Source organism: Hyperolius riggenbachi, chromosome 3 (genome assembly GCF_040937935.1).
Source record: "Hyperolius riggenbachi isolate aHypRig1 chromosome 3, aHypRig1.pri, whole genome shotgun sequence".
NCBI classification, from domain to species: domain Eukaryota; kingdom Metazoa; phylum Chordata; class Amphibia; order Anura; family Hyperoliidae; genus Hyperolius; species Hyperolius riggenbachi.
In genome coordinates this window covers 518,637,988-518,650,301 of record NC_090648.1, presented here as the reverse complement: position 1 = coordinate 518,650,301, position 12,314 = coordinate 518,637,988, and positions in this window count along the sequence as shown.

The following is a 12,314-nucleotide window of genomic DNA, read 5'->3' as shown; positions in this document are numbered from 1 at the left end:
CTCTTGGCAAAAAAAAAAAAAAAAAAAAAAAAAAACAAGTTATTTTTTTTCGAGGAGAAGGTTTATTGGGGGAAAAAAAAGCCCAAACAAAAAATTTTTTTTTTTCTTTCTAACCCTAATTTCTAAGCCGAAACCCTAATTTCTAGGCCACAACCCTAAATTCTAACCCTAAAACCCTAAATTCTAACCCTAAATTCTAACCCTAAACCCTGTCTTCTAAACCTAACCTAACCCTAACCCTAAAACCAAGATTCGAAGGCCAAAACTGGATTTCTAAGCCTAAACCCTCCATTCGGACTATTCTACTTCAATTCTAAGCCTCCCACCTGAGTTTTGACCACAAGAAGAAGAAGAAGAAGAAGAAGAAGAAGAAGAAGAAGAAGAAGAATTGGTCTCTTGGCAAAAAAAAAAAAAAAAAAAAAAAAAAAACAAGTTATTTTTTTTCGAGGAGAAGGTTTATTGGGGGAAAAAAAAGCCCAAACAAAAATTTTTTTTTTTTCTTTCTAACCCTAATTTCTAAGCCGAAACCCTAATTTCTAGGCCACAACCCTAAATTCTAACCCTAAAACCCTAAATTCTAACCCTAAATTCTAACCCTAAACCCTGTCTTCTAAACCTAACCTAACCCTAACCCTAAAACCAAGATTCGAAGGCCAAAACTGGATTTCTAAGCCTAAACCCTCCATTCGGACTATTCTACTTCAATTCTAAGCCTCCCACCTGAGTTTTGACCACAAGAAGAAGAAGAAGAAGAAGAAGAAGAAGAAGAAGAAGAAGAAGAATTGGTCTCTTGGCAAAAAAAAAAAAAAAAAAAAAAAAAAACAAGTTATTTTTTTTCGAGGAGAAGGTTTATTGGGGGAAAAAAAAGCCCAAACAAAAAATTTTTTTTTTTCTTTCTAACCCTAATTTCTAAGCCGAAACCCTAATTTCTAGGCCACAACCCTAAATTCTAACCCTAAAACCCTAAATTCTAACCCTAAATTCTAACCCTAAACCCTGTCTTCTAAACCTAACCTAACCCTAACCCTAAAACCAAGATTCGAAGGCCAAAACTGGATTTCTAAGCCTAAACCCTCCATTCGGACTATTCTACTTCAATTCTAAGCCTCCCACCTGAGTTTTGACCACAAGAAGAAGAAGAAGAAGAAGAAGAAGAAGAAGAAGAAGAATTGGTCTCTTGGCAAAAAAAAAAAAAAAAAAAAGTTATTTTTTTTCGAGGAGAAGGTTTATTGGGGGAAAAAAAAGCCCAAACAAAAAAATTTTTTTTTCTTTCTAACCCTAATTTCTAAGCCAAAACCCTAATTTCTAGGCCACAACCCTAAATTCTAACCCTAAAACCCTAAATTCTAACCCTAAATTCTAACCCTAAACCCTGTCTTCTAAACCTAACCTAACCCTAACCCTAAAACCAAGATTCGAAGGCCAAAACTGGATTTCTAAGCCTAAACCCTCCATTCGGACTATTCTACTTCAATTCTAAGCCTCCCACCTGAGTTTTGACCACAAGAAGAAGAAGAAGAAGAAGAAGAAGAAGAAGAAAAAAAAGAATTGGTCTCTTGGCAAAAAAAAAAAAAAAAAAAAAACAAGTTATTTTTTTTCGAGGAGAAGGTTTATTGGGGAAAAAAAAGCCCAAACAAAAAAATTTTTTTTTCTTTCTAACCCTAATTTCTAAGCCAAAACCCTAATTTCTAGGCCACAACCCTAAATTCTAACCCTAAAACCCTAAATTCTAACCCTAAATTCTAACCCTAAACCCTGTCTTCTAAACCTAACCTAACCCTAACCCTAAAACCAAGATTCGAAGGCCAAAACTGGATTTCTAAGCCTAAACCCTCCATTCGGACTATTCTACTTCAATTCTAAGCCTCCCACCTGAGTTTTGACCACAAGAAGAAGAAGAAGAAGAAGAAGAAGAAGAAGAAGAAGAAGAAGAATTGGTCTCTTGGCAAAAAAAAAAAAAAAAAAAAAAAAAAACAAGTTATTTTTTTTCGAGGAGAAGGTTTATTGGGGGAAAAAAAAGCCCAAACAAAAAATTTTTTTTTTTCTTTCTAACCCTAATTTCTAAGCCGAAACCCTAATTTCTAGGCCACAACCCTAAATTCTAACCCTAAAACCCTAAATTCTAACCCTAAATTCTAACCCTAAACCCTGTCTTCTAAACCTAACCTAACCCTAACCCTAAAACCAAGATTCGAAGGCCAAAACTGGATTTCTAAGCCTAAACCCTCCATTCGGACTATTCTACTTCAATTCTAAGCCTCCCACCTGAGTTTTGACCACAAGAAGAAGAAGAAGAAGAAGAAGAAGAAGAAGAAGAAGAAGAAGAATTGGTCTCTTGGCAAAAAAAAAAAAAAAAAAAAAAAAAAACAAGTTATTTTTTTTCGAGGAGAAGGTTTATTGGGGGAAAAAAAAGCCCAAACAAAAAATTTTTTTTTTTCTTTCTAACCCTAATTTCTAAGCCGAAACCCTAATTTCTAGGCCACAACCCTAAATTCTAACCCTAAAACCCTAAATTCTAACCCTAAATTCTAACCCTAAACCCTGTCTTCTAAACCTAACCTAACCCTAACCCTAAAACCAAGATTCGAAGGCCAAAACTGGATTTCTAAGCCTAAACCCTCCATTCGGACTATTCTACTTCAATTCTAAGCCTCCCACCTGAGTTTTGACCACAAGAAGAAGAAGAAGAAGAAGAAGAAGAAGAAGAAGAAGAATTGGTCTCTTGGCAAAAAAAAAAAAAAAAAAAAGTTATTTTTTTTCGAGGAGAAGGTTTATTGGGGGAAAAAAAAGCCCAAACAAAAAAATTTTTTTTTCTTTCTAACCCTAATTTCTAAGCCAAAACCCTAATTTCTAGGCCACAACCCTAAATTCTAACCCTAAAACCCTAAATTCTAACCCTAAATTCTAACCCTAAACCCTGTCTTCTAAACCTAACCTAACCCTAACCCTAAAACCAAGATTCGAAGGCCAAAACTGGATTTCTAAGCCTAAACCCTCCATTCGGACTATTCTACTTCAATTCTAAGCCTCCCACCTGAGTTTTGACCACAAGAAGAAGAAGAAGAAGAAGAAGAAGAAGAAGAAAAAAAAGAATTGGTCTCTTGGCAAAAAAAAAAAAAAAAAAAAAACAAGTTATTTTTTTTCGAGGAGAAGGTTTATTGGGGAAAAAAAAGCCCAAACAAAAAAATTTTTTTTTCTTTCTAACCCTAATTTCTAAGCCAAAACCCTAATTTCTAGGCCACAACCCTAAATTCTAACCCTAAAACCCTAAATTCTAACCCTAAATTCTAACCCTAAACCCTGTCTTCTAAACCTAACCTAACCCTAACCCTAAAACCAAGATTCGAAGGCCAAAACTGGATTTCTAAGCCTAAACCCTCCATTCGGACTATTCTACTTCAATTCTAAGCCTCCCACCTGAGTTTTGACCACAAGAAGAAGAAGAAGAAGAAGAAGAAGAAGAAGAAGAAGAAGAAGAATTGGTCTCTTGGCAAAAAAAAAAAAAAAAAAAAAAAAAAACAAGTTATTTTTTTTCGAGGAGAAGGTTTATTGGGGGAAAAAAAAGCCCAAACAAAAAATTTTTTTTTTTCTTTCTAACCCTAATTTCTAAGCCGAAACCCTAATTTCTAGGCCACAACCCTAAATTCTAACCCTAAAACCCTAAATTCTAACCCTAAATTCTAACCCTAAACCCTGTCTTCTAAACCTAACCTAACCCTAACCCTAAAACCAAGATTCGAAGGCCAAAACTGGATTTCTAAGCCTAAACCCTCCATTCGGACTATTCTACTTCAATTCTAAGCCTCCCACCTGAGTTTTGACCACAAGAAGAAGAAGAAGAAGAAGAAGAAGAAGAAGAAGAAGAAGAAGAATTGGTCTCTTGGCAAAAAAAAAAAAAAAAAAAAAAAAAAAACAAGTTATTTTTTTTCGAGGAGAAGGTTTATTGGGGGAAAAAAAAGCCCAAACAAAAAATTTTTTTTTTTCTTTCTAACCCTAATTTCTAAGCCGAAACCCTAATTTCTAGGCCACAACCCTAAATTCTAACCCTAAAACCCTAAATTCTAACCCTAAATTCTAACCCTAAACCCTGTCTTCTAAACCTAACCTAACCCTAACCCTAAAACCAAGATTCGAAGGCCAAAACTGGATTTCTAAGCCTAAACCCTCCATTCGGACTATTCTACTTCAATTCTAAGCCTCCCACCTGAGTTTTGACCACAAGAAGAAGAAGAAGAAGAAGAAGAAGAAGAAGAAGAAGAATTGGTCTCTTGGCAAAAAAAAAAAAAAAAAAAAAAAAAAAACAAGTTATTTTTTTTCGAGGAGAAGGTTTATTGGGGGAAAAAAAAGCCCAAACAAAAAATTTTTTTTTTTCTTTCTAACCCTAATTTCTAAGCCGAAACCCTAATTTCTAGGCCACAACCCTAAATTCTAACCCTAAAACCCTAAATTCTAACCCTAAATTCTAACCCTAAACCCTGTCTTCTAAACCTAACCTAACCCTAACCCTAAAACCAAGATTCGAAGGCCAAAACTGGATTTCTAAGCCTAAACCCTCCATTCGGACTATTCAACTTCAATTCTAAGCCTCCCACCTGAGTTTTGACCACAAGAAGAAGAAGAAGAAGAAGAAGAAGAAGAAGAAGAAGAAGAAGAAGAATTGGTCTCTTGGCAAAAAAAAAAAAAAAAAAAAAACAAGTTATTTTTTTTCGAGGAGAAGGTTTATTGGGGAAAAAAAAGCCCAAACAAAAAAATTTTTTTTTCTTTCTAACCCTAATTTCTAAGCCAAAACCCTAATTTCTAGGCCACAACCCTAAATTCTAACCCTAAAACCCTAAATTCTAACCCTAAATTCTAACCCTAAACCCTGTCTTCTAAACCTAACCTAACCCTAACCCTAAAACCAAGATTCGAAGGCCAAAACTGGATTTCTAAGCCTAAACCCTCCATTCGGACTATTCTACTTCAATTCTAAGCCTCCCACCTGAGTTTTGACCACAAGAAGAAGAAGAAGAAGAAGAAGAAGAAGAAGAAGAAGAAGAAGAATTGGTCTCTTGGCAAAAAAAAAAAAAAAAAAAAAAAAAAACAAGTTATTTTTTTTCGAGGAGAAGGTTTATTGGGGGAAAAAAAAGCCCAAACAAAAAATTTTTTTTTTTCTTTCTAACCCTAATTTCTAAGCCGAAACCCTAATTTCTAGGCCACAACCCTAAATTCTAACCCTAAAACCCTAAATTCTAACCCTAAATTCTAACCCTAAACCCTGTCTTCTAAACCTAACCTAACCCTAACCCTAAAACCAAGATTCGAAGGCCAAAACTGGATTTCTAAGCCTAAACCCTCCATTCGGACTATTCAACTTCAATTCTAAGCCTCCCACCTGAGTTTTGACCACAAGAAGAAGAAGAAGAAGAAGAAGAAGAAGAAGAAGAAGAAGAAGAAGAATTGGTCTCTTGGCAAAAAAAAAAAAAAAAAAAAAACAAGTTATTTTTTTTCGAGGAGAAGGTTTATTGGGGAAAAAAAAGCCCAAACAAAAAAATTTTTTTTTCTTTCTAACCCTAATTTCTAAGCCAAAACCCTAATTTCTAGGCCACAACCCTAAATTCTAACCCTAAAACCCTAAATTCTAACCCTAAATTCTAACCCTAAACCCTGTCTTCTAAACCTAACCTAACCCTAACCCTAAAACCAAGATTCGAAGGCCAAAACTGGATTTCTAAGCCTAAACCCTCCATTCGGACTATTCTACTTCAATTCTAAGCCTCCCACCTGAGTTTTGACCACAAGAAGAAGAAGAAGAAGAAGAAGAAGAAGAAGAAGAAGAAGAAGAATTGGTCTCTTGGCAAAAAAAAAAAAAAAAAAAAAAAAAAAACAAGTTATTTTTTTTCGAGGAGAAGGTTTATTGGGGGAAAAAAAAGCCCAAACAAAAAATTTTTTTTTTTCTTTCTAACCCTAATTTCTAAGCCGAAACCCTAATTTCTAGGCCACAACCCTAAATTCTAACCCTAAAACCCTAAATTCTAACCCTAAATTCTAACCCTAAACCCTGTCTTCTAAACCTAACCTAACCCTAACCCTAAAACCAAGATTCGAAGGCCAAAACTGGATTTCTAAGCCTAAACCCTCCATTCGGACTATTCTACTTCAATTCTAAGCCTCCCACCTGAGTTTTGACCACAAGAAGAAGAAGAAGAAGAAGAAGAAGAAGAAGAAGAAGAAGAAGAATTGGTCTCTTGGCAAAAAAAAAAAAAAAAAAAAAAAAAAACAAGTTATTTTTTTTCGAGGAGAAGGTTTATTGGGGGAAAAAAAAGCCCAAACAAAAAATTTTTTTTTTTCTTTCTAACCCTAATTTCTAAGCCGAAACCCTAATTTCTAGGCCACAACCCTAAATTCTAACCCTAAAACCCTAAATTCTAACCCTAAATTCTAACCCTAAACCCTGTCTTCTAAACCTAACCTAACCCTAACCCTAAAACCAAGATTCGAAGGCCAAAACTGGATTTCTAAGCCTAAACCCTCCATTCGGACTATTCTACTTCAATTCTAAGCCTCCCACCTGAGTTTTGACCACAAGAAGAAGAAGAAGAAGAAGAAGAAGAAGAAGAAGAAGAAGAAGAATTGGTCTCTTGGCAAAAAAAAAAAAAAAAAAAAAAAAAAACAAGTTATTTTTTTTCGAGGAGAAGGTTTATTGGGGGAAAAAAAAGCCCAAACAAAAAATTTTTTTTTTTCTTTCTAACCCTAATTTCTAAGCCGAAACCCTAATTTCTAGGCCACAACCCTAAATTCTAACCCTAAAACCCTAAATTCTAACCCTAAATTCTAACCCTAAACCCTGTCTTCTAAACCTAACCTAACCCTAACCCTAAAACCAAGATTCGAAGGCCAAAACTGGATTTCTAAGCCTAAACCCTCCATTCGGACTATTCTACTTCAATTCTAAGCCTCCCACCTGAGTTTTGACCACAAGAAGAAGAAGAAGAAGAAGAAGAAGAAGAAGAAGAAGAAGAAGAATTGGTCTCTTGGCAAAAAAAAAAAAAAAAAAAAAAAAAAACAAGTTATTTTTTTTCGAGGAGAAGGTTTATTGGGGGAAAAAAAAGCCCAAACAAAAAATTTTTTTTTTTCTTTCTAACCCTAATTTCTAAGCCGAAACCCTAATTTCTAGGCCACAACCCTAAATTCTAACCCTAAAACCCTAAATTCTAACCCTAAATTCTAACCCTAAACCCTGTCTTCTAAACCTAACCTAACCCTAACCCTAAAACCAAGATTCGAAGGCCAAAACTGGATTTCTAAGCCTAAACCCTCCATTCGGACTATTCTACTTCAATTCTAAGCCTCCCACCTGAGTTTTGACCACAAGAAGAAGAAGAAGAAGAAGAAGAAGAAGAAGAAGAAGAAGAAGAATTGGTCTCTTGGCAAAAAAAAAAAAAAAAAAAAAACAAGTTATTTTTTTTCGAGGAGAAGGTTTATTGGGGAAAAAAAAGCCCAAACAAAAAAATTTTTTTTTCTTTCTAACCCTAATTTCTAAGCCAAAACCCTAATTTCTAGGCCACAACCCTAAATTCTAACCCTAAAACCCTAAATTCTAACCCTAAATTCTAACCCTAAACCCTGTCTTCTAAACCTAACCTAACCCTAACCCTAAAACCAAGATTCGAAGGCCAAAACTGGATTTCTAAGCCTAAACCCTCCATTCGGACTATTCTACTTCAATTCTAAGCCTCCCACCTGAGTTTTGACCACAAGAAGAAGAAGAAGAAGAAGAAGAAGAAGAAGAAGAAGAAGAAGAATTGGTCTCTTGGCAAAAAAAAAAAAAAAAAAAAAAACAAGTTATTTTTTTTCGAGGAGAAGGTTTATTGGGGAAAAAAAAGCCCAAACAAAAAAATTTTTTTTTCTTTCTAACCCTAATTTCTAAGCCAAAACCCTAATTTCTAGGCCACAACCCTAAATTCTAACCCTAAAACCCTAAATTCTAACCCTAAATTCTAACCCTAAACCCTGTCTTCTAAACCTAACCTAACCCTAACCCTAAAACCAAGATTCGAAGGCCAAAACTGGATTTCTAAGCCTAAACCCTCCATTCGGACTATTCTACTTCAATTCTAAGCCTCCCACCTGAGTTTTGACCACAAGAAGAAGAAGAAGAAGAAGAAGAAGAAGAAGAAGAAGAAGAAGAATTGGTCTCTTGGCAAAAAAAAAAAAAAAAAAAAAAAAAAAACAAGTTATTTTTTTTCGAGGAGAAGGTTTATTGGGGGAAAAAAAAGCCCAAACAAAAAATTTTTTTTTTTCTTTCTAACCCTAATTTCTAAGCCGAAACCCTAATTTCTAGGCCACAACCCTAAATTCTAACCCTAAAACCCTAAATTCTAACCCTAAATTCTAACCCTAAACCCTGTCTTCTAAACCTAACCTAACCCTAACCCTAAAACCAAGATTCGAAGGCCAAAACTGGATTTCTAAGCCTAAACCCTCCATTCGGACTATTCTACTTCAATTCTAAGCCTCCCACCTGAGTTTTGACCACAAGAAGAAGAAGAAGAAGAAGAAGAAGAAGAAGAAGAAGAAGAAGAATTGGTCTCTTGGCAAAAAAAAAAAAAAAAAAAAAAAAAAAACAAGTTATTTTTTTTCGAGGAGAAGGTTTATTGGGGGAAAAAAAAGCCCAAACAAAAAATTTTTTTTTTTCTTTCTAACCCTAATTTCTAAGCCGAAACCCTAATTTCTAGGCCACAACCCTAAATTCTAACCCTAAAACCCTAAATTCTAACCCTAAATTCTAACCCTAAACCCTGTCTTCTAAACCTAACCTAACCCTAACCCTAAAACCAAGATTCGAAGGCCAAAACTGGATTTCTAAGCCTAAACCCTCCATTCGGACTATTCTACTTCAATTCTAAGCCTCCCACCTGAGTTTTGACCACAAGAAGAAGAAGAAGAAGAAGAAGAAGAAGAAGAAGAAGAAGAAGAATTGGTCTCTTGGCAAAAAAAAAAAAAAAAAAAAAAAAAAAACAAGTTATTTTTTTTCGAGGAGAAGGTTTATTGGGGGAAAAAAAAGCCCAAACAAAAAATTTTTTTTTTTCTTTCTAACCCTAATTTCTAAGCCGAAACCCTAATTTCTAGGCCACAACCCTAAATTCTAACCCTAAAACCCTAAATTCTAACCCTAAATTCTAACCCTAAACCCTGTCTTCTAAACCTAACCTAACCCTAACCCTAAAACCAAGATTCGAAGGCCAAAACTGGATTTCTAAGCCTAAACCCTCCATTCGGACTATTCTACTTCAATTCTAAGCCTCCCACCTGAGTTTTGACCACAAGAAGAAGAAGAAGAAGAAGAAGAAGAAGAAGAAGAAGAAGAAGAATTGGTCTCTTGGCAAAAAAAAAAAAAAAAAAAAAAAAAAACAAGTTATTTTTTTTCGAGGAGAAGGTTTATTGGGGGAAAAAAAAGCCCAAACAAAAAATTTTTTTTTTTCTTTCTAACCCTAATTTCTAAGCCGAAACCCTAATTTCTAGGCCACAACCCTAAATTCTAACCCTAAAACCCTAAATTCTAACCCTAAATTCTAACCCTAAACCCTGTCTTCTAAACCTAACCTAACCCTAACCCTAAAACCAAGATTCGAAGGCCAAAACTGGATTTCTAAGCCTAAACCCTCCATTCGGACTATTCTACTTCAATTCTAAGCCTCCCACCTGAGTTTTGACCACAAGAAGAAGAAGAAGAAGAAGAAGAAGAAGAAGAAGAAGAAGAAGAATTGGTCTCTTGGCAAAAAAAAAAAAAAAAAAAAACAAGTTATTTTTTTTCGAGGAGAAGGTTTATTGGGGGAAAAAAAAGCCCAAACAAAAAATTTTTTTTTTTCTTTCTAACCCTAATTTCTAAGCCGAAACCCTAATTTCTAGGCCACAACCCTAAATTCTAACCCTAAAACCCTAAATTCTAACCCTAAATTCTAACCCTAAACCCTGTCTTCTAAACCTAACCTAACCCTAACCCTAAAACCAAGATTCGAAGGCCAAAACTGGATTTCTAAGCCTAAACCCTCCATTCGGACTATTCTACTTCAATTCTAAGCCTCCCACCTGAGTTTTGACCACAAGAAGAAGAAGAAGAAGAAGAAGAAGAAGAAGAAGAAGAAGAAGAATTGGTCTCTTGGCAAAAAAAAAAAAAAAAAAAAAAAAAAACAAGTTATTTTTTTTCGAGGAGAAGGTTTATTGGGGGAAAAAAAAGCCCAAACAAAAAATTTTTTTTTTCTTTCTAACCCTAATTTCTAAGCCGAAACCCTAATTTCTAGGCCACAACCCTAAATTCTAACCCTAAAACCCTAAATTCTAACCCTAAATTCTAACCCTAAACCCTGTCTTCTAAACCTAACCTAACCCTAACCCTAAAACCAAGATTCGAAGGCCAAAACTGGATTTCTAAGCCTAAACCCTCCATTCGGACTATTCTCTTCAATTCTAAGCCTCCCACCTGAGTTTTGACCACAAGAAGAAGAAGAAGAAGAAGAAGAAGAAGAAGAAGAAGAATTGGTCTCTTGGCAAAAAAAAAAAAAAAAAAAAAGTTATTTTTTTTCGAGGAGAAGGTTTATTGGGGGAAAAAAAAGCCCAAACAAAAAAATTTTTTTTTCTTTCTAACCCTAATTTCTAAGCCAAAACCCTAATTTCTAGGCCACAACCCTAAATTCTAACCCTAAAACCCTAAATTCTAACCCTAAATTCTAACCCTAAACCCTGTCTTCTAAACCTAACCTAACCCTAACCCTAAAACCAAGATTCGAAGGCCAAAACTGGATTTCTAAGCCTAAACCCTCCATTCGGACTATTCTACTTCAATTCTAAGCCTCCCACCTGAGTTTTGACCACAAGAAGAAGAAGAAGAAGAAGAAGAAGAAGAAGAAAAAAAAGAATTGGTCTCTTGGCAAAAAAAAAAAAAAAAAAAAAACAAGTTATTTTTTTTCGAGGAGAAGGTTTATTGGGGAAAAAAAAGCCCAAACAAAAAAATTTTTTTTTCTTTCTAACCCTAATTTCTAAGCCAAAACCCTAATTTCTAGGCCACAACCCTAAATTCTAACCCTAAAACCCTAAATTCTAACCCTAAATTCTAACCCTAAACCCTGTCTTCTAAACCTAACCTAACCCTAACCCTAAAACCAAGATTCGAAGGCCAAAACTGGATTTCTAAGCCTAAACCCTCCATTCGGACTATTCTACTTCAATTCTAAGCCTCCCACCTGAGTTTTGACCACAAGAAGAAGAAGAAGAAGAAGAAGAAGAAGAAGAAGAAGAAGAAGAATTGGTCTCTTGGCAAAAAAAAAAAAAAAAAAAAAAAAAAAACAAGTTATTTTTTTTCGAGGAGAAGGTTTATTGGGGGAAAAAAAAGCCCAAACAAAAAATTTTTTTTTTTCTTTCTAACCCTAATTTCTAAGCCGAAACCCTAATTTCTAGGCCACAACCCTAAATTCTAACCCTAAAACCCTAAATTCTAACCCTAAATTCTAACCCTAAACCCTGTCTTCTAAACCTAACCTAACCCTAACCCTAAAACCAAGATTCGAAGGCCAAAACTGGATTTCTAAGCCTAAACCCTCCATTCGGACTATTCTACTTCAATTCTAAGCCTCCCACCTGAGTTTTGACCACAAGAAGAAGAAGAAGAAGAAGAAGAAGAAGAAGAAGAAGAATTGGTCTCTTGGCAAAAAAAAAAAAAAAAAAAAAAAAAAAACAAGTTATTTTTTTTCGAGGAGAAGGTTTATTGGGGGAAAAAAAAGCCCAAACAAAAAATTTTTTTTTTTCTTTCTAACCCTAATTTCTAAGCCGAAACCCTAATTTCTAGGCCACAACCCTAAATTCTAACCCTAAAACCCTAAATTCTAACCCTAAATTCTAACCCTAAACCCTGTCTTCTAAACCTAACCTAACCCTAACCCTAAAACCAAGATTCGAAGGCCAAAACTGGATTTCTAAGCCTAAACCCTCCATTCGGACTATTCAACTTCAATTCTAAGCCTCCCACCTGAGTTTTGACCACAAGAAGAAGAAGAAGAAGAAGAAGAAGAAGAAGAAGAAGAAGAAGAAGAATTGGTCTCTTGGCAAAAAAAAAAAAAAAAAAAAGTTATTTTTTTTCGAGGAGAAGGTTTATTGGGGGAAAAAAAAGCCCAAACAAAAAAATTTTTTTTTCTTTCTAACCCTAATTTCTAAGCCAAAACCCTAATTTCTAGGCCACAACCCTAAATTCTAACCCTAAAACCCTAAATTCTAACCCTAAATTCTAACCCTAAACCCTGTCTTCTAAACCTAACCTAACCCTAACCCTAAAACCAAGA